The sequence below is a fragment of the Mustela nivalis genome (assembly GCF_964662115.1).
Source record: "Mustela nivalis genome assembly, chromosome: 6".
In the NCBI taxonomy this organism is placed as follows: domain Eukaryota; kingdom Metazoa; phylum Chordata; class Mammalia; order Carnivora; family Mustelidae; genus Mustela; species Mustela nivalis.
In genome coordinates, this window is record NC_139025.1 from 10364932 (window position 1) to 10377250 (window position 12319).

At 48.5% G+C, this 12319-nt stretch overlaps 1 protein-coding gene across 1 annotated transcript in view; it reads left to right on the plus strand.

The window, feature by feature from the left end:
- SYNE3 (spectrin repeat containing nuclear envelope family member 3) overlaps positions 1–12319 on the plus strand; it is a 978380-nt gene that overhangs the window by 597376 nt on the left and 368685 nt on the right. The window lies entirely within an intron of this gene.

The following is a 12319-nucleotide window of genomic DNA, read 5'->3' on the forward strand; positions in this document are numbered from 1 at the left end:
GTTAGGATTAGAAGAATCAGTACAAACTCATGATATATTTATCTTTTAAAAAATTATCTGTAGGTAGGGGTGCCTGGATGGCTCAGTCGTTAAGTGTCTGCCTTTGGCTTAGGTCATGATCCTGGGGTCCTGGGATCGAGCCCCGCATTGGGCTCCCTGATCGGCAAGAAGCCTGCTTCTCCTTCTCCCAGCCCCCTCTCCCCACTTCTGTTCCCTCTCTTGGTGTCTCTCTCTCTCTCAAATAAATAAATAAAATCTTTTTAAAAATTATCTGTATTTTTTAACTCTGTTAACTGTTGATCCACAGGAAACACCCAGAAGCAATAACTCAACAATGTAAATGAGCACCCCCATACTCCAGACTATGGTCTCTAAATACCATTTCTCGAAGCCAGGAATGGTTGATTCCAGGTCTCAGGTAGGAAAGGAATTAGATCATTCTGGAACATCCTGTTATATAAGAAAGTAGGGCAGCCATGAAAGACTACTGAGCCACGTCAGCTTAGGACTTAGCCAGTTAAGCATCCAACTTTTGATTTCAGCTCAGGTCATGATCTCAGGGTTGTGAGATTGAGCCCCGTGTCAGGCTCTGCACTCAGCAGGGAGTCACCTTGAGATTCTCTCTCTCCCTCTGCTGTCCCCCACCCTGTGTGCATGCCCTCTCTCTCTCTCAAATAAATAAATCCTCAAAGAAAATTGTCTTTAAAGATGCCTCAAGAGTATTACAAAAAATGACCTTGAATAAACTCCTTAAATTCTTATGCTTCAGTTTTACCTATACATTGGGGTAATACTACCACCTACCTCTGAGGGCTATTACGGGGATACAGCCGCTGGCCAATGCCTCACTCATTGTAGGCATTTAACAAATGACATCATGGCCCATATCAGATCACTGGGCACAGAGCTGGGGTGCCGGGCCGCATAGCAATGGGGGTATGAGGAAGACCAGCTCCTCCCCAGAGGATTTCCTGGGACCAGGCTAGAATAATATCAATCTAGCAAGCAGAAAATACCATGCAACACCTGTCATCACGATGGGAGCCAAGGTACAAGGGGATGGGGGCATGGCTACCCCTCCAAGCAGAGTGGGGTCAACCCAGGACAGCAGCTGTATGATAGCAACCATAGTCTATTGCTTCCGAATGAAGGGACCACCCAACATCAGATGCATCATTATTTTATAAATGCTCTGCCCACTGATACCATCAGGTGTAAGTTGAACCCTAATATCAGACATGTTAAAGTGTGGCTAACAAGTGTACCTCAGAATTGGCAAAATACAGAAAATGCCAAGCACGTCATCTGAGCTAACTCTGCAGCAATCCTGGGTGAGATGTATGGTCCAGAAGATCCATTCAGACTCATCCCAGGGTTAATCTGGCTCCCATGGGTGGCCCTGAACTCTGATTTCACTCCAGACCTATACCAGATCCCTGAGTCGAACCTCTAACCCTAATCCTACAAGTAGCCCTATCCTTAACTCCAACACCAACAGCATTAGCAGCCCTAACTCTGCATCAGTTCTTTTAGGTATGTTGGTGGGTAGCTTCCCATTTTAAAGATGGGCAGAGTGAGTCTGGATGGGACCTTAGGGGATTTACCTACAACCCTATGGTTTCAAGTGACAGAGGTGATGGGAGCCCAAAGTGGTTCAACTTTGAAGTCTGTGTAGTTTCCTGCACTCCAGGGACCCCTGGGCCCAGACCTCGAGAAAGAAACGCAAAGAGCTCTCCCGGCTCTGGGATGGCCCCAGATGGAGATCAGACCAGACCTCGGGGAGAAAACAGCTGCTGGGTATGGGAAGGTGCTTCTGCCTCCAACAGAGCAGCAGCCTATACCGGGAAGGGCACTCAGGAAAGCCAAGTTACCCAACAGGGGGTGAGGGGACCCCCTCAAGATCCTCCTCAGAGAGGTGCAGGGAAGACTAGGGAGTGGGACCCTCATTCCTCGGCATGAGTGGCCTTGCCCTGGTTGCCAGCACATTCTTCCACTTCTGGGAGCTGCCTGGCAGGGTCTGATTTGAGCCCTGTGCAGCTGGCCCAGTGTCCATCCATCTGCGTCCTGTGCCCTCAAGGCGCAGGTGGGTACCCCACAGCTGTCCCACCCCACTTCTGGAGAAGAAGAGAGCTGAATGGATCTGGCTACACCTCACACCTCCAGTCAGACCCAGTTCTTCTAAACACTCCGCATTGTCACACCAGCTGCAAGGGGGAAGGGTAGGGCAGGAATTCTCCAATCAGCAGTCCCCTGGAGCAGTCTGTGAAGTACTACCACACCCCTTTCTCAACTAGTCTCCGCACAATGCAAAGCAGGACACCAGCGGACGGGTTCAAATCTTGATTTCACCTGCCCACCATATCTCTTTAATAACCCAACCTTAGCACCTGCTAAGCACTGCGTCAAAGTCACGGTCATATCTGTGCAAACATACCCACTGAGCACCTTCATTCTGATGGGACGTGCACTTTTGCCTAATATAGCGATAGTAAGTTCCATTCTCTGTCACTCTCGTGTGCACAGGAAGGACAGTGAGAGCCAGGTGAATTGTCTTCCTCTGACAAGAGTCTAACTTCTGTGAATTAGGTCCCTGGGTCTCCACATAACATCATCCTCTGAGCCATCATCCCTATGAAAGTTATTCCTAATTGGCTCCTTTATTCCTCATAATAACCTATGTGGATGGGATGACCACTAGCCCATTTTATGGATGCAAAAACTGAGGCTCAGGGAGGTTCAAAAACTCCCAAGCCAGCTAACACAGAAAGCCCCCGTGGAAACCTTCCATTCTCGGCTTCTGCCCTTTGCCTCGCCGGGGGCTGAATGCAGAATACAGGCTTCAGGGAGATGTGGGTTTGTCTAATACTTCTGCTGCTTGCTTGCTTGCTTGCTTTTTTTAAAGATTTTGTTTATTTATTTGACACAGAGAGATCACAAGTAGGCAGAGAGGCAGGCAGAGAGAGAGAGAGGGTAGCAGGGTCCCCGCTAAACAGAGAGCCTGACTCGGGACTCGATCCCAGGACCCTGAGATCATGACCCGAGCCAAAGGCAGCAGCTTAACCCACTGAGCCACCCAGGAGCCCATTTCTGCTGCTTTCTTCTGATCTATACGATCACTTAATCTTCCAGGATCCCACTTCCTCATGTGCAAATGAGGATAATATTGCAAGTTAAAAGGCCTTTAAAGTATATTAGAGATAAGGAAGTACTATCAAGATCTTTTTTATCTTTCCCCTTGAAGAAGATCCAGGAGAATTTTCTGGGTCACATTGAGTATCCATATGCTGCCTTGAGTCTGAAAGGTGTTTAGGGTCTTGGAAAAATGCAGAATACCTCCCCAGGCTACCATTTAGTGACCAGCCTCTGCGGGGGTACAGGTGTTTTGCTGCCCCTCCCACCTGGGCCAGAATGCTGCCATTGGCTGAGCCCCTTCTGTGCACCCGTACTCATCTGTGCAACAACACCCTGAGAGCAGTCCTAACAAGTCCTCTCCCTCAGATGAGTCCTGAGGTTCTGACACGTTGACAACTTGCTCCGGCCCCCTTGTGACCGGGCTAGGAGTTGGTGAAAGTGGGATTTGAGCTCAGGTCTGAGTATGGTGCTTGGTCCAAAGTATCATGACATCACAGTTAACATTCTCCGATTGTCAGATGACGATCAGGCGGGTTCATTACAAAAAGCCTGAGCAGAATCTGTGGATTCAGACCCATCAAAATCAAACTTGGCATCTCTACCTGAGTTACGAGTCTCTGGGACTCCATGTAACTCAGACATTTGTGCTCTGTTGTAACACACTGACCTGTGACAATAATTTCCTGCCCTGTTCACTGCGCCCCCCACAGCTAAGATCACCTGCTTTATTTCTCCTTGGCCATGGCAATTTCTTTGAGTCTAAGGGACTTACCATGAGGTCAGGGACTTTCTCGTGTTCGTCTTTCTTCCCCAGCACGTAGCCCAGTGGCCCGCACACAGAAAGCCATCAATAAACAGCTGTTGAAGGAGTGCGCTGTGAACATGAACATGAACTCAAAAGATCAAAATATTAATTTCATGCTATAAAAAAGCAATTCCTTTGTTATTATTTTAATTCCTTACAAACGGTTTTCAGCTCTGTCTTGCAAACATCCACTGAGTGCCTACAATGGGCCAGGCACTGAGAGGTGCTGAGGGATAAAGATGATTATAATTTTAATAATTCTCCTTTGCCTCCCTTGTTTCTCAGGAATTAAGGGGTGCCTATGGCAAAGACTGGGGTCCCTGTCGCAGCGTGAGGAGAAATGACTTACACACATGATGGGCAAGTTTGGAGACTAGAATCCAGTCTTAAGACTTGAAAACTATAACGTGTCTCTTTAGGACTCCCCTCCTGTTCACGCCCCCAGCCATGGTCCAGGAACCCAGGGGAGCACGTCATTAGCGAGGGGGACTCATTTCCAAGGACGCTGTTTGCCTGTGATGAGGTGTTAGTTGAGGAAATGGCGGGGGGGGGGGTGTTGCTTATCCCCTTATTTGTTTGACCTTGGTGCTGTTTCCTTGGAACACTGCCTGTGCAGAGGAGGAAAGGAGTTTCAGATTTTGTTAATCCTGGGTTTGGATTCATGTTTAGTTTTAATTTCACAAGTAAAAAACGGACGTCGTGTCTTTGTACAAAAGCAAAACCTTAACAATAAGGCTCCAGTTCCCTTTAAGCATCTACTCTAATCCCAGGCCTTCCTACAGAGAGGGGACTGGTCCTGTTAATTCAGTGGTGGACCTTCCAGATCTTTCTCTTTTGTGTTTAGATTTATTTCTCACACACCATACAGCACTTACTATGTTTCGTGCATTGTTCTAACTGCTTCCCAAATATTCACTCATAGGAGCCCTCAGTCCGTGTTGCTGGGTTTTGTATGCGTACACACACACACACACACACACACACACACACACACACACAGAGTTGTAATATTAGAGTTCTAGAACTTGTCTTCCTTATTCCACAAGACATCCTGGAGATTGTTCCGTATTAGTACATGTAATATTATGGCCTTATTCTCCTCCATGGCCGCGTGGTTACTTAGTACGCCTATGCACTGGTTTATTTAATGAGGATCCTACCCACGAACATTTAGGTTGCCCCTGACGAATTCATCATCCTTCACGAACAGCCTTCTGCAGACCTGTGTGCAGTGCGCGTGGAGGGGATCACTAGCATGGCTTTACTCAGGGGGTCTTAAATCTTAATCTCCTGTAGGTTAGTGTATGAATAATGGACGTCACGCCCAAACAGGTTTGGGGCGGGGTGGGGGGGGACGAAGAGGTGGGGGAGGAGGAGGAAGAGGGGTAGGGACAGAGTTACTTGTGAACTCGGACTTTAAAACAGCTCCTTCCACACCGGCCTCCTTGAGAGGCAGATACCTCCCCGGGAGGTGTGTGCACAGCTTTTCCGAGGACCCCACCCTCCCAGCAAGTGGCCCCCCAGCCTCTCAGACTCCCCACAGTTGGACGCCACCCTGATTTCTCCAAAGCAGAGCTGGAGGAGCTGGTTGTTTGAAGAAGCAGAGGGCTAGGCTGCGCGAGGAGGGATCTAGTGGAAGGAGCCCCAGGCTACCAGGAAGTCAAGCCAGGCATGACCTCGGTGCTTCAGACCTGCCCTCTGAGACCAGGAGCAAAGTCCAAGAGGAGCAAAGTCCTTAGACAGCTCTGACCCTCGGATCTCTTCATTGGGCAAGCCGAGTTACTCATCCCTGCCCTGTGGCTCCCGGTTTCTTTAAGCTAGAATCTGATGATGTGGTAGAGAATTGCAATGCCTGAGTGATGCCCCATTTTCCTTGGGAATCCCCCCAGGATAGGATTTGAAGCTTTTGTTTTGCAGCGAGCAGAATCCCAGGCCTCTGTCTACCGGGCTCCAGCTGGTTATGCTTCTCTGTCCCTTGATGAATAGCTTCCTTAAACTGTACACAAGAGCTGGGGAACCTTAATGGTAACTATTCCTTCACGTGGGAAGGACTTTCCACTGTAACCATGGCTACCGCTGTTCGATGGGTACACACGCTCGCTTGCCTTGATCATGGGATCCTACCGTGCCCACTTTACAGAGTCCAAGACCGAGACTCAGAGAGGGGATGGGGTTTGCTCCAGCTCACGCAGCGTGCAAATGTCAGAGCTGGAAGCCTGGACTTTCAGCCACCACACCACCCACAGGGGGAAGCCACCCTTGGAACCAGACAGAGTTGACCTTTGCCAGCGTTCAACATGATTCTTTCATGAGATGAACCTAGAGCTTCACTGTGGGAGTTTCTCCTTGACTTGCTTTGTTGGTATGGAGGGGCAGGGAGTGGTAAGCATGGATTTCAGGGGCGCCTGGGTGGCTCAGTGGGTTAAGCCTCTGCCTTCAACTCAGGTCATGGTCTCAGGGTCCTGGGATTGAGCCCCGCATCAGGCTCTCTGCTCATCGGGGAGCCTGCTTCTCTCTCTCTCTCTCTCTCTGCCTGCCTCTCTACCTACTTGTGATCTCTGCCTGTCAAATAATAAATAAAAATATCTTAAAAAAAAAAAAAGCATGGATTTCAAAGAGGCATCTCAAAGGTGGGGGGTCCCCACCAGCAGTACCTGTCACTGTGGGTGTCTCTAAGAGGCAGTGTTTTCAACCACTCAAGTGCAGAAGGAAAGCATCAGGGAGGGCCAGCTTTGTCCAGGCAGCTCTGCCCTCACATCTCCATGTGGCCTTGAACTAGATTCTGACACCTTCTGGCCCCCTAGGCTGTACCACTGGGAAGTGGGGATGTGTCCTCCCCGAACCCAGCCAGACTCAGATTCAGGTTGAACAGCAGCAGCTGTCTGAGCTGGGAGGAGGTTTGCAGCTTGTTTCCCGACTGCTTGCCCATTTCAGAGATGGGAAAAGGAAGGCTCCAGTGGAGATAATAACCCAGGAGGTTGGGGGAGTCTTCATGCTTTCTTCACTCAAGACCCTCCCAGAGGACAACGGGACACTCCACCCAGACATGTCAGTCCTCTGGTTCAAAGGTGACAGTCGGCCTCCATGTGCACACAGGTGTGGCTGGAAGAGACACAAGGTTCCCTTGCACGCCCCGGCACTCCCCGTGCACACACTAGCCACACGATGACCCCAGCGAGCATCTGGGCAGATGGATGGACAGACCTTCTCCCTCGCCTGCCCTTTTATCTGTTTCAGGAGAGCACCCGCTGGGGTTTATTAACACTCTCCTGCTAATGGTTTTAGCCTGGAATTTGAGGGGATGTAGAAGCAAGGAGGTGGCGTGGGGGAAGGGGTAAAAATGTATTCTCTCCTTAAACAAGGGATTTGGCACACTCCCTGGGCCAGGGCCCGTGGTCAGCTGGTGGGACACGTGGAGCAAAATCAAGGCGGGTTCTGCCTTGGGGTCCCAGTCCCGATACCTCCAGCTCTAGGAGGCCTCTCCCTGCATCCCAGGAAGGCCCCAACAATTACCTCCAGGCCTTCAGAGAGGCTGAGGTCATGTCCACACAGCTGGACAGGGACACCAGTGTGGCCACGCAGAGCCAGGAGGGGCAGGCCACGGAGGCAGGGAGAAGAGTGCCAGAGAAGGTACAGAGAACAAGCAGCCCAGAGCTGCATTTTCTAGAACAACCGAACGGGTGGTTTGTCCTAATTAGACAGAGTCGTGGCTGGTCCTCAACACCGGTTTCCACCGCCTTCCGTCCCAGGATGCAGATGTTTGCTCCCATTTAGAACAGGAACCCATAAAAAGGCAATTTGTTCCTAGGCTGGGAGAGGAGGTCAGCCCCGACAGAGATCCAAGGAGCGAGATTTCACAGCGACTCCGGCTTTCCAAGCGAGAAATATTCAATAAAGAATTTCCCTGAAATATGGAGTGGCGTGCATTCGTCACACGTATTCTATATCCCCGGTTCCTCGCCAGCACACAGCTCTGAAAGCAGCCCACTGCACCGCTGCTCTCTTCCCCAAGGACGCGAATGGTGCACAAGTTATTGCAAAAATTATTTCAAGTGAAACATTCACTCTATCACCTAGTTGAACTTGGAAAGCTACTTTCTGAGGGTTTGTTCGGGGGCGGGGAGAGGGAGAATGGCCAGAGCTTAAATCCGAAGGTGGACAGCATCATCAAAAACCTCTGTTCCCATCTTTTTTTAAAAAAAGATTTTATTTATTTATTTGACAGACAGAGATCACAAGCAGGCAGAGAGGCAGACAGAGAGTGGGCTGGGGGGTGGGAGGAGGCAGTGTCCCCACCGAGCAGAGAGCCCGATGCGGGGCTCGATCCCAGGACCCTGAGATCATGACCCGAGCTAGAGGCAGAGAAGCTTAACCCACTGAGCCACCCAGACACCCGCCTCTGTTCCCATCTTAAAGTCAACTAGACATCCTTTAAGATCCAAATAATTCCAGAATCCTAGAGTTTCAGAGAAAGCATCGTCATTAGCTGGGCACTGAACGCATTTGTTGACGTTAGCATTTTGCTTGCAAATTTTGTACTGACCTACCAGGCAGAGCTGAAGACGACTCTATCTACAAACCTTCTGAGAGGGGGATGAGAAGTTCTTCGGGGACTTGTTAAAAAAAAAAAAACCTGCGAGATATCATGCAGACAAGAGGGGTTCTTTTCAGTTCAACTGCCCTGCGTTTGGCTCATACACTCAATTCCCCAAGCTATCATTTCTACAAACAGACTACTTTTCCCCATTATGCATAAATTACAAACAACCCAATGACAGGGGAGATGGACTCTTGTGATTTTAAATCCAAGACCTTCTGGTCTGCAGAAAGAATTTTACTGCTAAGTGAAAGCAAATCCACCTTGAGACCCAGCGTCACTCATTTTTTGTCCCTGGCAAAACAAGAAAATAAACACAAGCTCCAGAAAGGAGGGGACCAAGGAGCTGGTATTGGGGTTCACTGGCCCAGAAATGACAAGTGTGCAAAATGAAGGCATAGGGGGCTGTGTGTGTGTTAGAGAGAGAGAAAGAGAGAAGGACAGTATAATCCCCAACTCCTGAACTCCTGACTATGAAAAGATAATAAAAGCCCCAACACAAATCAAGCAAATGGAAAGCTGAGGTTCTTTTTGAGAACCTCCTCCTTTTCCCCTTGGGGACAGAGACGTGATGGGAATTATCAGCCTCTTCTGCCAGTGGCAAAGCCAAGTTAAGGTTGAACAACAGCATCAGACCCTCTGGATGGTGGGACTGAGCAGGTGACATGACCTGTGACCTCTGAAAGTAGCTTTCTTCCCCCCACTTCCTGTGACTCTGACTCCTTTGGCTTCAGAAGCCTTAATTTCTGCATATCACCAATGGACAAGGGAGTCTGACTGCTTCTTTAAAAGGCAGACAGGAATGAATGGGCCCAAGCGAGGGCCCTTTCTGGAGTTCAGAAAGCTATTTAAAACCACCACTGCCAGTGATGCTGGGGCAAAACTGGGCCTCCGTTGGTGGGTTTGAAGGTCAAGACACACCTGGGAATAAGCTTGTTAATTTCCTCACTCTGTTGTTTAAAAAGAGCCAACAATGCTCCCTGCTATACATTTCACATCCAGATCTTAAGAGGACGTGCTGCCCAATGCCCATTTTAGCAAGTCCTCCCTAAGAAGATGAGCATGCTAGCAAAGTTTCCTCTGACACACATTTCCACTGACACTGACCTTTCTGGACACTAACACAGCCACCCAGGCACGACTATCTTTTCCTCTAATTTTCAGTTTTATTTTGTAAGATTCTCTCCTTCCAAAACAAAACAAAACACAGAAACCCCAAAGCCCTCAACCTCTCAAATTAGCTTTTAAGTATTAAGTGTTCCTCTTTTACCCCAAATACATCCCTCGCCCAGCTAATTTTGATCACAAACACATTTTTGGGGTAAGTTCCTAAAAGTTAAGCAGCTGAAAGCTACGGAAATATTTTATTAGCAAATCAATTGTTTTTCTAAGAACTTTGAAACGACAGCTAACAGGGGGAAAAAATTACCCTTATTCATTTCAAAATGGACAGAAGAAGTTAGACAGGAATGTAGAACGTTCAGGAAAAACAAAAAAAAGTCTGGTGCCTTCTTTATGCTCTGAAATATGTCCTCTCCTTTCCGGTTTGCTGACCACAGTATGATGGGTTGGAATGCGTAAGAAATGTAAATAAAACACCTCCTCCTGTCTTTCTTGGCCAGCCTTTTTCCTGCATCACGGCTGGGTCCCAACAGTCTCTCTTATACAAAGATCTGTTTGCTCCCGTGGCTCAACTGTGTACAAAGAAACATGTCTCTGTTGTTTCCCATCTTCCCTTAGTTCCTCCAAAGCTTCACAGAGGGGAGATGTCTCTCGGGAAAGTCTGTGTAGGGCAATGCTGACAAGTAGGATAAACAGGGTGGGACCGGGAGAACATAGGGGAAGGCGACGTGGCCACCAGGCCACGGTGCCTACCAAGTCAAGGTATGGCCCTGTCTAGCACTTGGGGAACCTGGTCCTTTCAGGGGCCAGGATCCTTGCTTTGTCTCCCTCCCTCGTGGTGACCTGCCTTCCAATCCACATCCCAAGCTTGTTTATGGGAGACAGAGATATTAGCAACAAATGGGTTTATGTAGATTTATCTGTGTGTTTCAGAACCGCCCAGCAGCCCAGAGGGCTCTCCAAATTGTGCCCGCTTCGGTCTCTGCAATCCCCAGCTATAGCCTCCCGCTGCGGGAAGACTGGTGCGTGACTCAGACCTGCTATTTGTGTCCAGTGATTCTGAGCCCAGGGTGATTCTCTTCCCAGACCGAGTGATTTTTGCATCTTAATGGGTTCTGTGACACGGAAGCCATTTCGCTGGTAACATCCTGGAGTGATACCTAGATTTTTAACACCTATTTGTGTGCTGGACGGATTGGCTCTGCTCTGCGATAAGCATTTAATGATACGGCAGTCAGTCCCAGGCCTGCTTAAGTGTCCCCTCAGATGGGCTGGCTTAAAGAAAAATGACAGAAAATGTTCTTTAATAACTATGGTTTATCCATTTCTTTCAGATAGTAAGTGGCACGTTCTCACCTCATTTGTAGCTTTTAATCCCAAATGGACATTGCTTTTGAAATATCCTCTTTCTTTCTTTCTTTCTTTCCTTTTTTTTTTTCTCCCCGAGGCTGCCACTGGAAAGTTGAAATCTAGCAAGAATGTAATGGTAGGTGCCAGCTTTCAGAATTACAGGGTGACTGCCTGAGCTGATCCTTAAAAAGCAAGTGTCTTTTTTATACCGCATAAAAGGCTGAAATGTTTACATATCAAAAGGCTATAGGCCAATTTCTGTCAAAATTACACATGAAGTTAAGCAGTACAAGCAATTTATTTAAACACTAGTCATTGTAGAAAAATTCAAAACCATATGCTCTTTTAGCAGTTTTTCACAAATGCATTTGACCCATGACTTGGCTAGACATACAAGCTTCATAATTTACTCTAAATTTCAAATCCCCTTGACGTTTAAATAAAAGATCTTCATTAATGAGGTTTACATGAATGAAAACTTTAGAAGCTGCTATCGGTTAGCGAGGGGCTTCGGAACCGTCTGTGCATTCGCTCTCATTTTCAAATGACTGACTCCGCTAATCATTTCAAGAGAAAGTTCCACCGAGAACAAATTATCGTCATTTGCATTCTGTGATTTGCAAAAGCAACGGTGCAAGTCACTTTGAAACCAACTTTGGTAAACAGCTCGGCTGAGAGCGGGTTTCTGCAACCCTAGAAACCCGGGGCTATTTTTTTCTGATACTTTGGGAAGACGTCATTTTTCTACACCCTCGTCTTCCTCCTCCCACCCTTCCCGCCCCACCCCCCCAAGTTATGCTGAGTTTTCCTAACACCTTGATTATTTCGTCCTCAGGGGCTCAGAGCGCTTATTTGCAATGTTGCAAAACTTGGAGCAAAACTCAGCTAGTAAGCGTCTCTACATCACTCTTGAACGCGTGCGGGAGATCCAGCCCTTGTGTGCACTTGCCTCTTAGGGCTCGGTGGGATCTGCCCCTGGGGCCCTCAGCCACCACTGGACCTCACAAGGGAACCCCCCAGGGGCTACGGGAGGTGTCCTCCAAGGCACAGGGCCGAGAACTGGGGCTTGAACACAATTTCGAGGCACTGGATTTTTTTTTTTAAGCCCGTCTTCAGACAATGAAGCTGATTTGCGCTGTGAAGGCGTGGATGGGGGTCTCCACACTGCGCACCGGCCACAGCCCGGTCTGCTCATTGTTCCACATTCCTCTGCCCCAGCTACTTCACCCTTCCTTTGAAAAGGACAAGCCAACTTTTTGCTCAAGCCGAGAAAAATCCTTCTTAAGGGCATCCGATTATGAGCTGCGATCGGG